A 20,458-nucleotide genomic window follows, 5' to 3' on the forward strand; every position below is an offset into this window, starting at 1 on the left:
TAGGGTGGTGGAAGAAAGAGGCATGAGGTGGAATCAAGACCAGGCAGCCTCAGTATTCATGAGATAAAGAGACAGAAGTGTAGGGTGGCGGAAGAAAGAGGCGGAAGGTGGAATCAAGACCAGGCAGCCTCAGTATTCATGAGATAAAGAGACAGCAAGTGTAGGGTGGTGGCGGAAAGAGGCGTGAGGTGGAGGCAAGACCAGGCAGCCTCGGTATTCATGAGATAAAGAGACTGGAAGTGTAGGGTGGAGGAAGAAAGAGGCATGAGGTGGAATCAAGACCAGGCAGCCTCGGTATTCATGAGATAAAGAGACAGGAAGTGTAGAGTGGTGGAAGAAAGAGGCATGAGGTGGAATCAAGACCAGGCAGCCTCAGTATTCATGAGATAAAGAGACAGAAGTGTAGGGTGGCGGAAGAAAGAGGCGGGAGGTGGAATCAACACCAGGCAGCCTCAGTATTCATGAGATAAAGAGACAGGAAGCGAAGGGGGTGGAAGAAAGAGGCGTGAGGTGGAATCAAGACCAGGCAGCCTCAGTATTCATGAGATAAAGAGACAGAAGTGTAGGGTGGTGGAAGAAAGAGGCAGGAGGTGGAATCAAAACCAGGCAGCCTCTGTATTCATGAGATAAAGAGACAGATGTGTAGGGTGGCAGAAGAAACAGCAGGAGGTGGAATCAAGACCAGGCAGCCTCGGTATTCATGAGATAAAGAGACAGGAAGTGTAGGGTGGTGGAAGAAAGAGGCATGAGGTGGAATCAAGACCAAGCAGCCTCAGTATTCATGAGATAAAGAGACAGAAGTGTAGGGTGGCGGAAGAAAGAGGCGGGAGGTGGAATCAAGACCAGGCAGCCTCAGTATTCATGAGATAAAGAGACAGCAAGTGTAGGGTGGTGGAAGAAAGAGGCATGAGGTGGAATCAAGACCAGGCAGCTCGGTGTTCATGAGATAAAGAGACAGGACGTGTAGGGGTGGAAGAAAGAGGCACAAGGTAGAATCAAAACCAGGCAGCCTCGATATTCATGAGATAAAGAGGCAGGAAGTGTAGGGGGTGGAAGAAAGAGGCAGGAGGTGGAATCAAGACCAGGCAGCCTCGGAGTTCATGAGATAAAGAGACAGGAAGCGTAGGGGGTGGAAGAAAGAGGCGTGAGGTGGAATCAAGACCAGGCAGCCTCAGTATTCATGAGATAAAGAGACAGAAGTGTAGGGTGGTGGAAGAAAGAGGCAGGAGATGGAATCAAAACCGGGGAGCCTCGATGTTCATGAGATAGAGACAGGAAGTGTAGGGTGGTGGAAGAAAGAGGCATGAGGTGGAATCAAGACCAGGCAACCTTGGTGTTAATGAGATAAAGAGACAGGAAGTGTAGGGGGTGGAGGAAAGAGGCACGAGGTGGAATCAAGACCAGGCAGCCTCGGTATTCATGAGATAAAGAGACAGAAGTGTAGGGTGGTGGAAGAAAGAGGCAGGAGGTGGAATCAAAACCAGGCAGCCTCTGTATTCATGAGATAAAGAGACAGGAAGTGTAGGGTGGGCGAAGAAAGAGGCAGGAGATGGAATCAAAACCGGGGAGCCTCGATGTTCATGAGATAGAGACAGGAAGTGTAGGGGGTGGAAGAAAGAGGCATGAGTCCGAATCAAGACCAGGCAGCCTTGGTGTTAATGAGATAATGAGACAGGAAGTGTAGGGGGTGGAAGAAAGAGGCGTGAGGTGGAATCAAGACCACGCAGCCTCGGTATTCATGAGATAAAGAGACAGAAATGTAGGGTGGTGGAAGTAAGAGGCATGAGGTGCAATCAAGACCAGGCAGCCTCAGTGTTCATGAGATAAAGAGACAGGAAGTGTAGGGTGGTGGCGGAAAGAGGCGTGAGGTGGAGGCAAGACCAGGCAGCCTCGGTATTCATGAGATAAAGAGACAGAAGTGTAGGGTGGTGGAAGAAAGAGGCGTGAGGTGGAATCAAGTACAGGCAGCCTCAATATTAATGAGATAATGAGACCGAAGTGTAGGGTGGTGGCGGAAAGAGGCGTGAGGTGGAGGCAAGACCAGGCAGCCTCGGTATTCATGAGATAAAGAGACTGGAAGTGTAGGGTGGAGGAAGAAAGAGGCATGAGGTGGAATCAAGACCAGGCAGCCTCGGTATTCATGAGATAAAGAGACAGGAAGTGTAGGGTGGTGGAAGAAAGAGGCATGAGGTGGAATCAAGACCAGGCAGCCTCGGTATTCATGAGATAAAGTGACAGAAAGTGTAGGGGGTGGAAGAAAGAGGCGTGAGGTGGAATCAAGACCAGGCAGCCTCAGTATTCATGAGATAAAGAGACAGAAGTGTAGGGTGGTGGAAGAAAGAGGCAGGAGGTGGAATCAAAACCAGGCAGCCTCTGTATTCATGAGATAAAGAGACAGGAAGTGTAGGGTGGGCGAAGAAAGAGGCAGGAGATGGAATCAAAACCGGGGAGCCTCGATGTTCATGAGATAGAGACAGGAAGTGTAGGGGGTGGAAGAAAGAGGCATGAGTCCGAATCAAGACCAGGCAGCCTTGGTGTTAATGAGATAAAGAGACAGGAAGTGTAGGGGGTGGAAGAAAGAGGCGTGAGGTGGAATCAAGACCACGCAGCCTCGGTATTCATGAGATAAAGAGACAGAAATGTAGGGTGGTGGAAGTAAGAGGCATGAGGTGCAATCAAGACCAGGCAGCCTCAGTGTTCATGAGATAAAGAGACAGGAAGTGTAGGGTGGTGGCGGAAAGAGGCGTCAGGTGGAGGCAAGACCAGGCAGCCTCAGTATTCATGAGATAAAGAGACAGCAAGTGTAGGGTGGTGGAAGAAAGAGGCATGAGGTGGAATCAAGACCAGGCAGCTCGGTGTTCATGAGATAAAGAGACAGGACGTGTAGGGGTGGAAGAAAGAGGCACAAGGTAGAATCAAAACCAGGCAGCCTCGATATTCATGAGATAAAGAGGCAGGAAGTGTAGGGGGTGGAAGAAAGAGGCAGGAGGTGGAATCAAGACCAGGCAGCCTCGGTATTCATGAGATAAAGAGACAAAGTGTAGGGTGGTGAAAGAAAAAGGCATGAGGTGGAATCAAGACCAGGCAGCCTCGGAGTTCATGAGATAAAGAGACAGGAAGCGAAGGGGGTGGAAGAAAGAGGCGTGAGGTGGAATCAAGACCAGGCAGCCTCAGTATTCATGAGATAAAGAGACAGAAGTGTAGGGTGGTGGAAGAAAGAGGCAGGAGGTGGAATCAAGACCAGGGAGCCTCAGTATTCATGAGATAAAGAGACAGAAGTGTAGGGTGGTGGAAGAAAGAGGCATGAGGTGGAATCAAGACCAGGGAGCTCGGTGTTCATGAGATAAAGAGACAGGACGTGTAGGGGTGGAAGAAAGAGGCGTGAGGTGGAATCAAGACCAGGCAGCCTCAGTATTCATGAGATAAAGAGACAGCAAGTGTAGGGTGGTGGCGGAAAGAGGCGTGAGGTGGAGGCAAGACCAGGCAGCCTCGGTATTCATGAGATAAAGAGACTGGAAGTGTAGGGTGGAGGAAGAAAGAGGCATGAGGTGGAATCAAGACCAGGCAGCCTCGGTATTCATGAGATAAAGAGACAGGAAGTGTAGAGTGGTGGAAGAAAGAGGCATGAGGTGGAATCAAGACCAGGCAGCCTCAGTATTCATGAGATAAAGAGACAGAAGTGTAGGGTGGCGGAAGAAAGAGGCGGGAGGTGGAATCAAGACCAGGCAGCCTCAGTATTTATGAGATAAAGAGACAGGAAGCAAAGGGGGTGGAAGAAAGAGGCGTGAGGTGGAATCAAGAGCAGGCAGCCTCAGTATTCATGAGATAAAGAGACAGAAGTGTAGGGTGGTGGAAGAAAGAGGCAGGAGGTGGAATCAAAACCAGGCAGCCTCTGTATTCATGAGATAAAGAGACAGATGTGTAGGGTGGCAGAAGAAAGAGGCAGGAGGTGGAATCAAGACCAGGCAGCCTCGGTATTCATGAGATAAAGAGACAGGAAGTGTAGGGTGGTGGAAGAAAGAGGCATGAGGTGGAATCAAGACCAAGCAGCCTCAGTATTCATGAGATAAAGAGACAGAAGTGTAGGGTGGCGGAAGAAAGAGGCGGGAGGTGGAATCAAGACCAGGCAGCCTCAGTATTCATGAGATAAAGAGACAGCAAGTGTAGGGTGGTGGAAGAAAGAGGCATGAGGTGTAATCAAGACCAGGCAGCTCGGTGTTCATGAGATAAAGAGACAGGACGTGTAGGGGTGGAAGAAAGAGGCACAAGGTAGAATCAAAACCAGGCAGCCTCGATATTCATGAGATAAAGAGGCAGGAAGTGTAGGGGGTGGAAGAAAGAGGCAGGAGGTGGAATCAAGACCAGGCAGCCTCGGTATTCATGAGATAAAGTGACAGAAAGTGTAGGGTGGTGAAAGAAAAAGGCATGAGGTGGAATCAAGACCAGGCAGCCTCGGAGTTCATGAGATAAAGAGACAGAAGTGTAGGGTGGGCGAAGAAAGAGGCAGGAGATGGAATCAAAACCGGGGAGCCTCGATGTTCATGAGATAGAGACAGGAAGTGTAGGGTGGTGGAAGAAAGAGGCATGAGGTGGAATCAAGACCAGGCAACCTTGGTGTTAATGAGATAAAGAGACAGGAAGTGTAGGGGGTGGAGGAAAGAGGCACGAGGTGGAATCAAGACCAGGCAGCCTCGGTATTCATGAGATAAAGAGACAGAAATGTAGGGTGGTGGAAGTAAGAGGCATGAGGTGCAATCAAGACCAGGCAGCCTCAGTGTTCATGAGATAAAGAGACAGGAAGTGTAGGGTGGTGGCGGAAAGAGGCGTGAGGTGGAGGCAAGACCAGGCAGCCTCGGTATTCATGAGATAAAGAGACAGAAGTGTAGGGTGGTGGAAGAAAGAGGCGTGAGGTGGAATCAAGTACAGGCAGCCTCAATATTAATGAGATAATGAGACCGAAGTGTAGGGTGGTGGCGGAAAGAGGCGTGAGGTGGAGGCAAGACCAGGCAGCCTCGGTATTCATGAGATAAAGAGACTGGAAGTGTAGGGTGGAGGAAGAAAGAGGCATGAGGTGGAATCAAGACCAGGCAGCCTCGGTATTCATGAGATAAAGAGACAGGAAGTGTAGGGTGGTGGAAGAAAGAGGCATGAGGTGAAATCAAGACCAGGCAGCCTCAGTATTCATGAGATAAAGAGACAGAAGTGTAGGGTGGCGGAAGAAAGAGGCGGGAAGTGGAATCAAGACCAGGCAGCCTCAGTATTCATGAGATAAAGAGACAGCAAGTGTAGGGTGGTGGAAGAAAGAGGCATGAGGTGGAATCAAGACCAGGCAGCTCGGTGTTCATGAGATAAAGAGACAGGACGTGTAGGGGTGGAAGAAAGAGGCACAAGGTAGAATCAAAACCAGGCAGCCTCGATATTCATGAGATAAAGAGGCAGGAAGTGTAGGGGGTGGAAGAAAGAGGCAGGAGGTGGAATCAAGACCAGGCAGCCTCGGTATTCATGAGATAAAGAGACAAAGTGTAGGGTGGTGAAAGAAAAAGGCATGAGGTGGAATCAAGACCAGGCAGCCTCGGAGTTCATGAGATAAAGAGACAGGAAGCGAAGGGGGTGGAAGAAAGAGGCGTGAGGTGGAATCAAGACCAGGCAGCCTCAGTATTCATGAGATAAAGAGACAGAAGTGTAGGGTGGTGGAAGAAAGAGGCAGGAGGTGGAATCAAAACCAGGCAGCCTCTGTATTCATGAGATAAAGAGACAGATGTGTAGGGTGGCGGAAGAAAGAGGCAGGAGATGGAATCAAAACCGGGGAGCCTCGATGTTCATGAGATAGAGACAGGAAGTGTAGGGGGTGGAAGAAAGAGGCATGAGGTGGAGGCAAGACCAGGCAGCCTCGGTATTCATGAGATAAAGACAGAAGTGTAGGGTGGCAGATGAAAGAGGCACGAGGTGGAATCAAGACCAGGCAGCCTAGGTATTCATGAGATAAAGAGACAGGAAGTGTAGGGGGCGGAAGAAAGAGACAGGAGGTGGAGTCAAGACCAGGTGCCTTGGTATTCATGAGATAATGAGACAGGAAGTGTAGGGGGTGGAGGAAAGAGGCACGAGGTGGAATCAAGACCAGGCAGCCTTGGTATTCATGAGATAAAGAGGCGGGAACTGTAGGGGGTGGAAGAAAGAGGTATGAGGTGGAATCAAGACCAGGCAGCCTCGGAGTTCATGAGATAAAGAGACAGGAAGCGTAGGGGGTGGAAGAAAGAGGGGTGAGGTGGAATCAAGACCGGAAAGTCTTGGTATTCAGCAACCGCAATAAAGAGCAGCAGTAAAGGTGAGTTCCGAAAGATTTTTTGGGGAACATTTCCACTCATTTATATTTACAAATTTGGCGCGTGAAAGGCCGAAATGAAACTAAATCATACTTTGCAGGTGAAAAATGAAATGCGCAAACATAAATAGATCAGCGTTTCCTAACCTGGAGTCCACAGAAGCGTACTCCGGGGATCTACAACTGTTTACAAAATAAAATAATATTAGCAGATTAATGATTTCGCAGAATAATGAAAATGTTATGCATAAAACAAATTGGAATATTAAAACGCTCTGTAAATGTGAAGGAATTTGAAACTGGAGGCTGAACGTTGGGTTGGTATCCTTACATTACTTGTGCGAGTGCTTCAAGTGCAGCAAACAGAATCTTGACACTTGCTGGCCTCAGTGGAGGCACTGGTACACGCCGACAAAAACAGCAAACACTAGAAAAAGAAGAAAAAAAACAATGTGACATGCTAGAGCCCTGCACATTGTTTTACCTTTTAGAAATAAAGCCACATTCTGAAAAGTTTCCACTTTCTAATTCAAACGAAATCTTCGATTTTGTATATTTTGTTTGTAAATTAAATAAAATATTTCACAATTTGCATATTTGTTTAATGTATACTTGTTTCTGTATTTGGAGTACAATTCTCATATTCAAATCATAGAAACGGCTTAGGTGGGGGTCCTGGGCTTGGATTATTGATTTAGTGGGTGGGAGTCCACAGGAGACCAAAAGGTTGAGAAACGCTGTTGTAAACCATGTACAAAACAGTGTTCTTTTTTTCAATTAAAAGATATCTTCATTGCACAGTAATGATGTCACATCCATGAAATACCATTGTGCCCTGCAGACTACAGGTTTTAAAACTACTTATTACTTTGTGGGGTGTTTCCCGTTACCCGTCTCATAGCCTGGCATATGGCTTTATGCTGGAGAGGAGCCGCAAAATCATTTAGCCATGTTTCAGATATGGATTTTAGGTCAAAGTTGGAGTTTTTCTACTCTATGGATGCTCAAACTGAGGTGGACATGGAACACACAGTTATACCGCAGCACAACATGTTTAAATACGTCTGTAGCAGTCCACCAGATCCTTTGGGCATCAGATGACACACAAAGATGGCGGTCAACTCTGGCCCAACCAACGTGAGCGAGTGTGAGCCATTCAAGTCTTAGTATGTATGAAAATAGATTTTAAGGAGGCCGCCTCATACAAAGGAAGGACTTTTGACTGAATGAATTGTATTTCTTGTTTTATCTGTAGCGTGTAATTTTGTGGACCCCCGTAGGAGTTCCATATCATAATAATAAACTTGAACATACATACATACTTGAAGTCTTAGCTCAGATTTGCATCCAGTGGGCAATCTAGGTGAAAACCCTCATGCCAGGCCATGTAGGCTATTCAGGTCCTACAATTGAGTCAACTCAAATATGAACTCTGAATACAGCTATATTGGCCTAGACTGGAAAGCATCACTGGCAAAGTTCGAAAGGCACCTTGGGAGAAAGCTACATGGAAACTCCAGAGGACACCTTAGGGGCGATGTACGGCAAGAGGCCAATTGCATGTTGTGAAAGCTGCAACAGGTCTCATAACGTGGAAAGCAAGCCACTCCGTCCCAAACAGCATCGCGCCCCCATACCTTAAAAACCATTAAGTGACTGTATTCACTACTCCTGCTTCCTTCCTCGTGCAAGTGAGACGATGGTGAAACGTCAAGATCCAAGTCCTCTCCTAAGTACCCCTAAACAAGTAGCAGAGAAGGATATTATCGCTCAGGTGAGTCTGAAGGCCATTCAAGCAGAGAGGAAGGCTGCTATTCGCGTAGGGATATGACGAAGCCAGTTGGTCGAGGAACCCAAGCTTCCTGTAGAAGGTACCGAAGGAAACACAGAGAATGCCAGCGCCAAATCTGGCCCCAAGGCGCGCTTTCTCAAGTGAAGGGACAGATGAGAAAACCTGCAAGCATGTGGTGTGGCTGCAGGGCCCAGGTCCGACAGGGCCCACCAAGCATCTATCTTTCAAACATTAAACAGATCTGGTGCTTGGCAAAAACACTCCGTTCTTCATCTGTGGAATAGATGTCCCCTTTCCTTGTTTACTCAGTGCTTAATTTGTAACAAAGTAAGTGCCAGGGCTCTCGTCAGGAGGCCACTGCAGCTTGCTCCACCCATGGCCCCTGCTGGCGCTGCCATTGACAGTACAAATTCAACTACTAACCATCACCCTCCAACAAGTTGTGACAATTCAGACTATTCCACACCCCTAAAGCTATAAAAAAAACGGCCTGGGTGGCAGGTATTAGTCATTTTTAATGTATACTGAATTAATAAACAACAGTTTTTGTGCTCATCTGTAAGTTAAACAGACAGCGCCACCATGTGGCAGACCGTCATATGCGCCGGTGTTGATAATTAAGTGCCGGGGCCGAGCACCAGAAACCACTGGCTCAAATTAAGCACTGAATTTACGTCTAGTGAAGTCTGTAACACCACCATGTGGTAGTTTTCCCATATCCCTCTCCTTCAGAGTCTGGGAAGAAATGCCACACGAGTTGCAGCATGTCGGACTGGTGTGAGACTCTGTTGATGATTGAGTAAACACACAAACAATATGTTATAGAGCCTCCTTACCCATCACACAGAACGACATTGCGTCTGATGGTTAAGAGATGGTGGCTTAAGTATAACAATTTGATTTATGCACTTTAGTAGCAGAGTGACTATCCTATGATCCTGATGAATGCCCTGAACTAGTTTGTCACCAAAGGCAGAAACATGTTGATCCTAAGATAGGGTATTTTTCCAACCCTACATTCACTTGCATTTTAACTGACTACTACATAGGCAGGAAGAATAAAGGTGTTGCCCCTATGTAGATAGTTTTTTAACGTCACTTACACGTTTCTCTTTTTCTTTGCACTCTGCCCCTCGTCACCATATTGAGTTGGTAGATCCAACCCGTGCTTTGCACTCCGGCTCCTTCCCTCTTGGGTGAAGTCGTAGCCCACACGGGGTACCTTGCGGTCCCCGTGTGCTGGAGGAACCCAATGATGAAGCATGTCACCCTCGGGTGAGTGAGGATTTTTGTCCATAAGTTTGTTATGCCCGTGTCCCACAGCCTTTTTATACTAGTTCCTTTATAAGGGCTACCCTATATTACGTGTGAGTATCAAAGTTTTCCCAAATCGCCATCAGCCTGCTGGTTTCCTCGACAGACATGAGCCTGCAGTGAGGGCCCAGATTGTTTCCCATTAAACTTATCCAGGTCTTAATATAAAACTCACAAACTCTTTGGTGCAGTGTCCAGACAGGTGCACAGAATACATGCACTTGACGCCCCTGCCCCACCTGCTGTTCTTCAAACCGCACTCACTAGGCACGATCTGCTCCATATTTTAAAATTCTCATTCGAATTAGCCGCATCTCAAGCTTGTGTCTCTTGATTACGTTTTATTTTCCATTAAGTGATCTATTAGTAGGAAACCCATAAAACTATCTGCAATTACCTTAAGATCTTTAGATTTTAACATCGAATACAAATAAGTTATTTATTCAGCCCTTAGTTTTGCATTAGGCGGTTACAAAAAAAATATCAAATTCATACAAATACTCCATAAATATGCATCATTAGAAATGCTTTCTTCAGGGGTCTATTTACAGTCCATCCTATACATTGATCATCTAGAAATCCTCAGATTTCGGCACAATGTAAACCACTTGTTTTACTTACCTTGAGTAACGCTCTTAGATAGAGGCTAGTCTAACCACAGAGTCCTCACCTTTAGAATTTTCAGAGGCAAAAGGCTGGATTTGAATATTTTTCAGTAATGCGCTCTGAGCACCTCTAGAGGCGCTATATGGTGCCAGAGTGAATTCACACTTCCCCGGGAATTGAAGAGCGGAGCAGTGTATAAGCTCCACCCCTGCACGCTGACGTTAGTTTCCTAATCTTTTTGCTTCCACGCCCTCAGACGTAGAGCACTTCAAACAAACGCCCTCAGACGTTGAGCACTTCAAACAAACGGCAGGTGACAATGAGCCAAGGTTTAACTTGGAACCTTTTGAGGTACAAGAGTCCGCTCCACAGAACGGGGCGTGGGAGGGCAGTGAGGAATCTGCAGTTAGAGTATCCACCAGAAAGATGTCGATGCTCAAATTAGTGAATCAAGAGGGTCAATTAGTTAGAATGGTGCGGAGTCAGTCTTGGGCTTAATCCAAAGGCTAGCTATAAAGTGCACGTCAAGATGTTTTAATTTAAAAAAATGTAGTTTCATTACAGGAAGAGAAGTAGTTAATAGATAGAATGGATTAGCAAACAGATTGACCTACGGTCTGACTCTAAAGAGAAGCTCAGAAATCTCTAAAGGCAGAGCAACAAATCTCAAGTCAACGGCCCCAGATTGAGCAAACATCTCTGCTAGCAAAACCTCTAAGACAAAGTCTGCAATGGAAAGTTTAAAAGTCTGTGGGCAACGATCCCAAAGCAAGAAGTCTCTGGAAAAAGTCTGGCTCATCTCCAAAAAGCATGCTATTTTATGAATGAATGAATGAAAAGGCATTTCTAAAGTACATGACTACCCGGGGGCATCCCAGCGATAATAGCGGTGCAGCTTCAGCTCTGGGCAGTTTTAGGGAAACAGATACGTTTTTAATTGGTTTCGGAAAGTCAGGTAATTTGGCTCAAGGCGGATACGGAGGGGCAGGAGGTTCCACAACTTAGCGGCATTGTACGAGAAGCGACGCCCTCCACTTCGTGTGTTTCTTATTTTATAATGTTCAGAAACAAAAGGCACATGCATTTTATAACTTATTGTAGGGAAATAATGTTTCAACCATAATAGCCAATCCAAATAGTTTCTATGGAATTCCTGCAACACCTCATTCCTGTTATAGCCTATTGGTTAGGGCTGTGCATAATTAAGGATGTGAGCTCATGCGTTATGAAACACAGGAACATAACTTGTTTTAATTACGGTGCAAAATTCGGCTGAACAGCTTTGATAAATGTAACAGAAGGAAGATCCGAAGCCTGCTTTCCAGAGGGAAGTAACATTACATTTATATTAAAATGAAGACCATGGCTAATGCAGTAATTTCCATGATTTTCTGAAATAAAGACACATGCATGTAGAAAGCTTGTACACTTAATATAAGCAGGCAATTTTTTCTTCAGTAAATTTGAATGGTTTTTTATGCAGCAGGCTGTGGCTTGGCAATACTATTGTGCACCTAAACTAATCATTATTTTCTAGTAATTGAAAACTATTTTACAAATAGCATTATCAAAGGAAAGTAAATTGTTCTTCAGATGGATACGTCTAATCGCAGATTCCTCACCACCGCAGTTCCTCCAAGAGTTGGAGGGTCTGTGGAATGGACTCCCATTAGGGAATCTTGCAGGATCGAGTAGACAAAATGGCTCCCCCGCCAGACCTGGGTGGTAAGGAAGTAGTATGACTTCAAAGTGTGCATGGATGCCCATGTCACAGCATGGAAGATATCCTGAACTAGCAACTCCACCCTTGCCAACATCATCATGGTGGCCTTGGGGCCCACTGGAAGGGTCCCGCAGGTCTCCAGATTTTAATACAGAGGGCCATCCACCTGGACACAGTACTAGTTTGCCCCAGGCAACCCTACAAACAGCTGATCATCTACACAATGGTTTCTAGTAGATCAGTGTAGATGCTTAAAGCTCTCCTATGGTCAAGCCAGTGGAGCCTTTTTTTCTTTTGAGAGATGTGGTGGAATAAAAAATGTAAGCAAAGAGATAGATTAACCAACATAAAAGTTGATGCAGCCTTTGGTGGAAGTCGAGTGACTGACTATGGTGAGCTCACCAAAAGCAGCCAGCTGTCCAGCTGCAGGCCCACAAATAACCCCAACCTCTGAAAATAGACCTTCAGCACAGCCATCCCTTTCAAGAACACCCAAGGGGCAGAGTTAAGGCTGCAGGGCAGCATGATGAATTGGAAATGTTCTGACCCCTTGTGAACTTCAGGACAGGTATATGAAAATACATTCTGCAAGTCCAGGGACACCATCCAGTCACCAGGAACAGGAGCAGAGAGGATCTGGGCCAGAGTGAGCATTTTGAATTTGTCCTTAAGAAAGGCATTCAATGGCCAGAGGCCCTGTATAGGCCTAGGGACTCAGACATTCTTCGGGATGAGAATGTAGAGCAAATAACACTCCTCAGACCCCATCACCCGCTTGATGGTGCCTGTAGCCAGCCGGAGATTGACTTCAGCCAGCCGGAGATTGACTTCTTGCATTAAGACAACAGCGCCATCCTCCAAAAACCGTGTGGGTGCAGGGAGAGAAGAAGAGGAAGTGGGGATGAAATGAAAAGCAGGACTTACCTCTTTCGAATGATATATAAGACCCATCGGTCTGAAGTGATGATCTTCATCCAGGAAGGGAATATCATATGCTGCACCCCACCATCTGGCCAGAGGTCTGGATGTGGAAATAAAAGCGGCTTTGGTCTAATGCAACACAGAGGAAAAGTTAAAGAACAGCTGTCTCTGCTGGTGTAAACATACTCTGACTGAAAAGGACAGCATTTCCTGCTGCACTGTATCAATCAATCAATATACTTATAAAGCGCACTACTCACCCATTAGGGTCTCAAGGCGCTGGGGAGAGGGGATGCTACTAGTCGAAAAGCCATGTTTTGAGGCGTTTCCTTAAAGTTAGGAGGTCCTGGGTCTGGCGTAGCTGGAGTGGTAGAGAGTTCCAGGTTTTGGCGGCGAGGTGTGAGAAGGATCTTCCTCCGGCGGTGGTGCGGGGGATGTGGGGGGATGGTGGTGAGAGCATGGTTGGCGGAGCGGAGATGGCGTGTGGGAGCGTGGAAGGAAAGTCTGTCGTTGAGGTAGGCTGGACCGGTGTTGTAGAGAGCCTTGTATGCGTGGGTCAGGAGCTTGAAGGTGATCCTTTTCGGTACGGGTAGCCAGTGTAGGTCTCTGAGGTGGGGGGGGGAGATGTGTTTGCGGCGTGGGACGTCAAGGATGAGGCGGGCGGATGCGTGCTGGATACGTTGTAGCTTGGTTTGTAGCTTGGCCGTTGTTCCTGCATATAGGGCGTTGCCGTAATCCAATCTGCTGCTGACCAGGGCGAGGGTGACGGTTTTCCTGGTCTCGACGGGGATCCACTTGAAGATCTTGCGGAGAATGTTGTAGCAGGAGGAGGAGATTGCGTTGACCTGCTGAGTCATGCTGAGAGTTGAGTCCAAGATGAAGCCCAGGTTGCGAGCGTGGGTGGTGGGTGAGGGTGCGGTGCCTAGGGAGTTGGGCCACCAGGAGTCGTTCCATGCTGAGGGGTTGGAGCCGAAGATGAGGATCTCTGTTTTATCGGTGTTTAGCTTGAGGCGGCTTGATTCCATCCAGTTAGAGATGGTGTGTAGTCCGTTGTGTAGGTTGTTTTTGGCAGTGGTGGTGTCTTTTGTGTGGTAGAGGATCAGCTGGGTGTCGTCTGTGTATGATACTATGTTGATGTGGTGTGTCCGAGCGATGTTGGCGAGAGGAGCCATGTAGACATTGAAGAGCGTTGGGCTGAGGGAGGATCCTTGAGGGACGCCACAGATGATCTTGGAGGCCTCAGACAGGAATGGCGGAAGGCGGACTCTCTGGGTTCTGCTGGTGAGAAATGATGAGATCCAGTTGAGAGCCTTGTCGCGGATTCCGGCGTTGTGGAGTCGTGTGCGGAGGGTGTGATGGCATACCGTGTCAAATGCGGCAGAGAGGTCCAGCAGGATGAGTGCTGCGGTTTCTCCTTTGTCGAGCATGATCCTTATGTCGTCTGTGGCACCAATGAGTGCAGTCTTGGTGCTGTGATTTTTTCAGAATCCGGATTGGGAGGTGTTGAGCGCCTTGCTGTCTTCTAGGAACCGGGAGAGCTAGGTGTTGACGACTTTTTCGAAGACCTTGGCTGGGAAGGGGAGGAGGGAGATCGGCCGGTAGTTCTTCGGGTCGTCTGGGTCCGCCTTGGGCTTCTTCAGTAGTGTGTTGACTTCTGCGTGTTTCCAGATTTCCGGGAAGGTGGCTGACTTGAAGGAGCTGTTGATGGTGTTGCAGAGGTGGGGAGCGATGATGTTGCTAACTTTATTGAAAATGTGGTGAGGGCAGGGGTCCGATGGGGATCCGGAGCGGATGGAGGCCATGGTGTGAGTGACGTCTTCTTCGTTGACGAGGGTCCATGTGTTGAGGAGGTTGGTGTTACTCGGGGCGTCGGGTTCGTGGGTGTCTGCGGTCTGTTTGGGGCTGAAGCTGTTGTGAATTTCTTCTATCTTGCTGTGGAAGTGGGTGGTGAGGGAGTTGCAGAGCTCTTGTGACGGAGGGGGTTCGTTGGAGCAGGTCCTGGGGTTTGAGAGTTCTTTGACGATGCCGAAGAGTTCTTTACTGTTGTGGGCGTTGTTGTCTAGGTGGTTTTTGAAGTGGGTTCTTTTGGCGGTGCGGATCAGTTGGTGATGCTTGCGGATGGACTCTTTGAGTGCGATGTGGTTGGGTTCGGTGGGATCCATGTGCCAGGCCTTCTCTCTTTTGCGGTGTTCTCGTTTGGAGTTCTGTAGATCAGGAATGAACCAGCTGGCCTTGGCACTGTGCAGGGTGTTTGAGGACTTTCTGAGCAGCGTAAGGGTGTTGGCGCAGTCTGCTAACCAGCGATGCAGGTCGGTGGCGGCTGTGTCGGGGTCCGAGGTTCCTGGCGGTGGGGTCTGGGCGAGGGTGGAGATCAGTTTTTCTGTTGAGACTTTGCTCCAGTTGCGTCGGAGGGGTTGTGTGCGGTGGTGGTGAGTAGGTGGTTTCTGGTAGGAGAAGTGGATGCAGTGATGGTCTGTCCAGTCGAGTTCGGTGGTGTGGCTGAAGGAGACGTGGCTGTTGGCAGCGAAGATGGGGTCGAGTGTGTGGCCCGCGGTGTGAGTGGGCGAAGTGACGAGTTGTTTGAAGCCAAGGTTAGTGAGGTTGTCCAGCAGGTGATTGGTGTTGACGTCGTCGTTGTTTTCTAGGTGGAAGTTTAGATCGCGGAGGAGGATGTAATCCGCTGAGGCGAGTGCCTGGGCGCTGACGATGTCGGCGATGGTGTCGCAGAATTGTGCTCGGGGGCCTGGGGGTCTGTAGATCAGTGTTCCTTTGAGGGTGGTGTTGGCTTTGACGTAGATGTTGAACGAAAGACTTAGTGGTCCTGCTACTGTGACAGCGATCGAGACTGGCCCCATAACTTGGAGCAGGACCTGTTTCAATCTCAACCTCTTTTTATGCTTGGTGATTTAAAGATTCACTTCCCACTCCCCGATTGCCATTGGGAGCATGAGAGTGCACTTATCGCACAACTTCAAGCCGTGACCAGAGCCCAAATGCTACAGTCCAACGTTATGTGGGTCAGTGACCAAACATCTGTTTCCTGCAGTCACAAAGACATGAATGTTGTAATTTTTAGGAAGATATCTTTCATGACACAATGTCTGGATTCATCACAAAATCGACAGAGTTGACAGCAAAGTTTTGGATCTACATCGAAGGGCGCTGAAAGAAAAGAACGGACATTATGGCACATGTCGTACAAGTTACTTACCTTCGGTAACGATGTATCTGGTAGAGACGATTTTAGCCACAGATTCCTTAACGTAGAATTATCCCCAGGCGTGAGACTGGACCCGGAAAACTTTCTTTGCCCCAGCATCTCTGCGCGCCGGGGGGGGGCGGTACTACGCAACTCCGCCCTGACGTCGTTCGCGAGGTTACATAAGCCCCATCTCAGCGCGCTGACATCAGTTTTCTTCGGAGAACTTTTCCGTGCCACAACGCGGAGCCATCACAAACAAAACTGTGGAGAGTGTGGGAACAGTGTGCGAAAAATCAGTGAACCAGAAAAGAGTGAAACGAAAGGTGAGGAACAGCACCAGTTGGAAAAGGGCCAAGCACGAAGGCATAGAAGCCATAGCGGTGAAATCGATAGCAGTAAAGGAGCAGAGCACCGCTCTGAGGAACACCTTTGCAAGGCAAAGCGACACCTCCCTGGAGGCAGAAGCATGTGAAAAAGAGAGAGAGACTGCAATCACAATCCACAACAGTGAAGGGCAACAAGCCCGGGACAAAGGAGGAACAGCAAACCACCCCCAGGCGACACCATCAAGGAGGGCCATATCCCCTGGAAGGAGCGAAAAGGCCGAGGTACAGGCAAAAGAAAGCTCAGAGACTGCAAGGGAACCAGGACCCCCAAGCAAGTAAAACGGAGAAGAGTAAAAGCAGGCTCCTACACTGGAGAAAAAGCAGGGTGGAGAGATGCAGAAGCACACATGAACCAACCAAACATGTATCATAAGGAAAGGGGTGGGACAATCAAGCAGAATAAAGAAACTTGTCCGGGCAGAAGCGAAGTGGACACCCACAGGAAACAAGCCACCCGGAGGGAGGCGAGCTCAGAAAACCAAACTAAAGGTCCTCTCAGAACGGGGAGGAAGGGTGGGCCGTGAAGGAATCTGCAGCTAGACTCTTCTCTACCAGATACATCATTACCGAAGGTAAGTAACTTGTACATCTGATAGATACTACTAGCCGCAGATTCCTTAATGTAGAATAGATACCCAAGCCATACCCAAAAGGGGGGAGGAGGGCCTGCAAGAGAACTTCCCAGTAGTAAGAAACACAGGGCCTCAGCAATGTGAAGGGAAGACCAGGAGACCCCAAGCCCATGCAAGGTACAAAGGCCACAAACCCTCGTAGGGACAGACAGCCGCAGAGGAGCACCCAGGAGGAAAGAATGACCCCAACTCAAGGGAGAAGAGGCAGAGCCTGCCGTAGGCACACACATAGCGACAGAGGACAGCCGAACAGGCATTAGCTGCAGGGAAGCAGGCAAGGCAGGAACAGCTCCACAGACAAGGAACGCAGGCAGAAGAAGAAAGGTACAGGTGCGTAAAGCCCCAGCAGAACAAGAGGCAGGGGCACAAGGTAGCACAACAAAGGTCACGGCAGTGGGCCAGCACAAGCAGGCGTGCACAGCCAACAACAGACAGCACCATGGAGCAGCACACCCAGAACAGGCCGAGGGCAGAGGTCAGGAGATGCAGAACAAGCCCCAAGAGAGGATCGTTCAATAGACACACACCGACTCACGAAGAGAAAAGGAACCAGCCATAAGAGAAAAAGGGGAAGACACAGAGGACGAACCAAGCCATCAACCAGAACACAGGAAAGCCGGTAGAAACCCAGCCCCCCTGGAACACCAGACAGAGGAAACGACACAGCACAACACCATAGACAGCATGTCAAACTGTCAAGCGATGTAGTGAACACCGAGAATGACGGAACCCGGAGCAGAGCAAGCTGCGCCCGGACAAGATACAAAAGACCGCACCAGCGGTATACAGTGATGCTAAAAAAGGTAGGGAACCCGAAAAAGGGGCAACCATACCTCCCCAGCGCAAGACAGAGCTATAAAATAGTTACAAGTACCCCACATAGGGTATGATACATCCCACTAAAACATGGGGACACCTCTTAGGGAAAGACCTGCAGCAGAGGACCAGAACATAAAGATAGGGCATCATACGTCCCAAGAAAACATGGGAACACCTCTTAGGGAAAAATCCCGCAGCAAAGGACAGAACATAAAGGTCCTGCAGATAGAACCACAGACGGCTTGTGAATCAGCCAATCAAAAAACACACAGAAGGCCCTACTTGAGGACACATATGGGTGGGCCACAATCAAAGAACCACAAAATCCGAAGGGGCAAAGGGGAAAGAGGTCAACTTAAGGACCCGAAGGCACGCCAACCCACCAGAACAGACAGACGGTCCAACCAAGCCACTAGACCCCTGAAAAAAGGGGCAGGACAACGCTGCCCATAAAGCAGCAGAGGACCGACAAGCCAAGTTTACGGAGGGGGAGGAGGAGGACAGTGCCCCGCAAGAAGCCGCTGAATGGCAGCATCCGCATGGGTGTTAAACAAAAGCACCCCATCAAAGGGCAGGTCAACGAGACGCTCCCTCACATTCTCAGGGAAAATGCTATCCCGCAGCCAAGCATGGTGCCGGAGAGCTACTGAACTTAACATTGTGCTGCCAAGAGCATCAGAAACATCCAGGGCGGAACGAAGAATAAACGCGGCCAGCTCCTGGCCATCCAGCACATGGCGTCGCAGATCAGCATAGACACCGTCCGGAGAGACAGAAGACAGAAGGGACTCCACGGAATCCCACTAGCTGGAAGTAGCCCTGGCCAACATACAAAGCGTGTTGAGCGCTCGCAAAGCAGCACTAGAGGAAGCGAAGAGGTTCTGCCTCCATGAATCTAACCATTGGGGCTCCCATGACGGAAGAAACAACACCAAAGGCAATGAAGGAAAAGCAGTCTGCAGAAGAGGGCTCTGGGTAGAAGGATGGAAAGAAAGGCAGACTGGGTCGTGCGGAGCAGGACGGTGGCGGTGGAGGAGTGGCTGGGGCACCGGATCCCCTGTGGCAGGATGCCCCCAGGCCTCCAAAAGAGAATTATGTAGCGAAGCTTCGAAGGGAAGAAGCAGCTCCCGTCCACCAGAGCCCTGATGGAGAACCTCCAGCAAATGGTCCGTAGGGAATGGGACGGCAGGGTCACCCATGTGCAAAATGCCAGCGGCCGTGGAAATGGCCCAGGCAAAGGCCACAGACGCCTCCGTAGGGCGCCGTGGGGTGTAGAGCAATTCCTCCGTGGGCGACGGCTGTAAAATCCCCAAATCCAGCTGGAGGAAGAAATGGCCAGCCCTGGAATGGTGGAAGATTGACAGACGAGTGGGGGACCTGGGGTGCCTCTGGGGACGGCTGTGGCCGCGGGGACGGCGAAGAGCCCTCCCTGGAAGACGCCGGGGAAAAAGCCACGACACGGCGGCCCGTCTCCAGGGAAGAAGAGACAAAAAGGTGACGAACCTCCAGGGAGGAGGGGGGCATCCGGAGACGGGTCGACGACCCGACGCCGGCATGGCGCCGTTGAGTCCTCCACAGGCGCCGGCATGAGGTCAACCGGCACCGGAGGGGACGCCGAGACGACCTCCTCCACCACTTGCACCCTAGGAGAATGGGGCGGGGCCGGATCCGGGTTGGCGAAAGAACGGCGCCGAAAAGGCACCGGCTCGACCTCTGACGAAGCAGCCGCCTGCGTGGAGAGACTAGAGGGACCCGGGGACGCGCGCCGGCCCCTAGCCAGCACCCGCGGCGCCGCCAGGGTCGACAGCCGTCAGCGCCTGAGCTGCGTCAGCTTGGCTTCTGGCAAGGCCGCCGCCTGCCCAGAAGACCGAGGAGGATCCTGGGGCAAGCTGCAAGTCCCGGCGACCTCCCGTGACACCACAGGGACTCCATCGGGGGTTTGCGGCGAGGCAGAGGCGCCGTGGGCCAAAGAGGGGAACCACGTAGGGCCGCACCCCGACGACACCACACCTCCAGAACCTGAAGCCGAACCCGTCGGCGCTGGGGCCGGAACCGCCAGCGATGCCGCGGAAGGCCCCTCACGTGGCAAGGGATCATTGGACGTCCCAGGAAGAGGAGGATGAGGGGCCACCGAAGCCTGCAGAGCCGCAGCATAGGCCTCCATTTGGGCCCTAGTTGCCCCGGCGCCGGGAAACGGCGGGTAGGGTGGAGACAAATGAGGCCACATGTCCCATGGGGAACCCGCGCCCTCTGCAGAGCGGGGACCAGGCCTCAGAGACAAGCTTTAAAACTTACCGACAGGCGAGCGACGCCCTAGGGGCCTCGATGACGGGCGATGCCGGAATCGGAGATTCTTGAATCCTTCCGCGGGGGACGGGCGCGGGGACGACACAGATCTGGACAACCGGGCTGAGAGGAGCTTCATCCGACGCTCCCGCCGGGACTTAAGCTTCAGATGCTGGCAAGCGTCGCAGTCCGTGGAATCATGGTGCTCGCCCAAACACCACATGCAAATAGGATGAGGGTCCGTCACCGACATCTGATGCGCGCAAGATGAGCACACCTTAAAGCCCGAAGGCATTCTCACACTGTCCCACCATGCAAAAGCATGAAAAGAAGGCCTGAAAACAGGACAGGGACACGATCCGGATCCGCGTTGCACGTGGAAAAGAAGGAAACTGATGTCAGCGCGCCGGGGGTGGGGCTTATGTAACCTCGCTGATGTCACGCCCGCGGAAGAT

Source organism: Triturus cristatus, chromosome 12, assembly GCF_964204655.1.
Source record: "Triturus cristatus chromosome 12, aTriCri1.1, whole genome shotgun sequence".
NCBI classification, from domain to species: domain Eukaryota; kingdom Metazoa; phylum Chordata; class Amphibia; order Caudata; family Salamandridae; genus Triturus; species Triturus cristatus.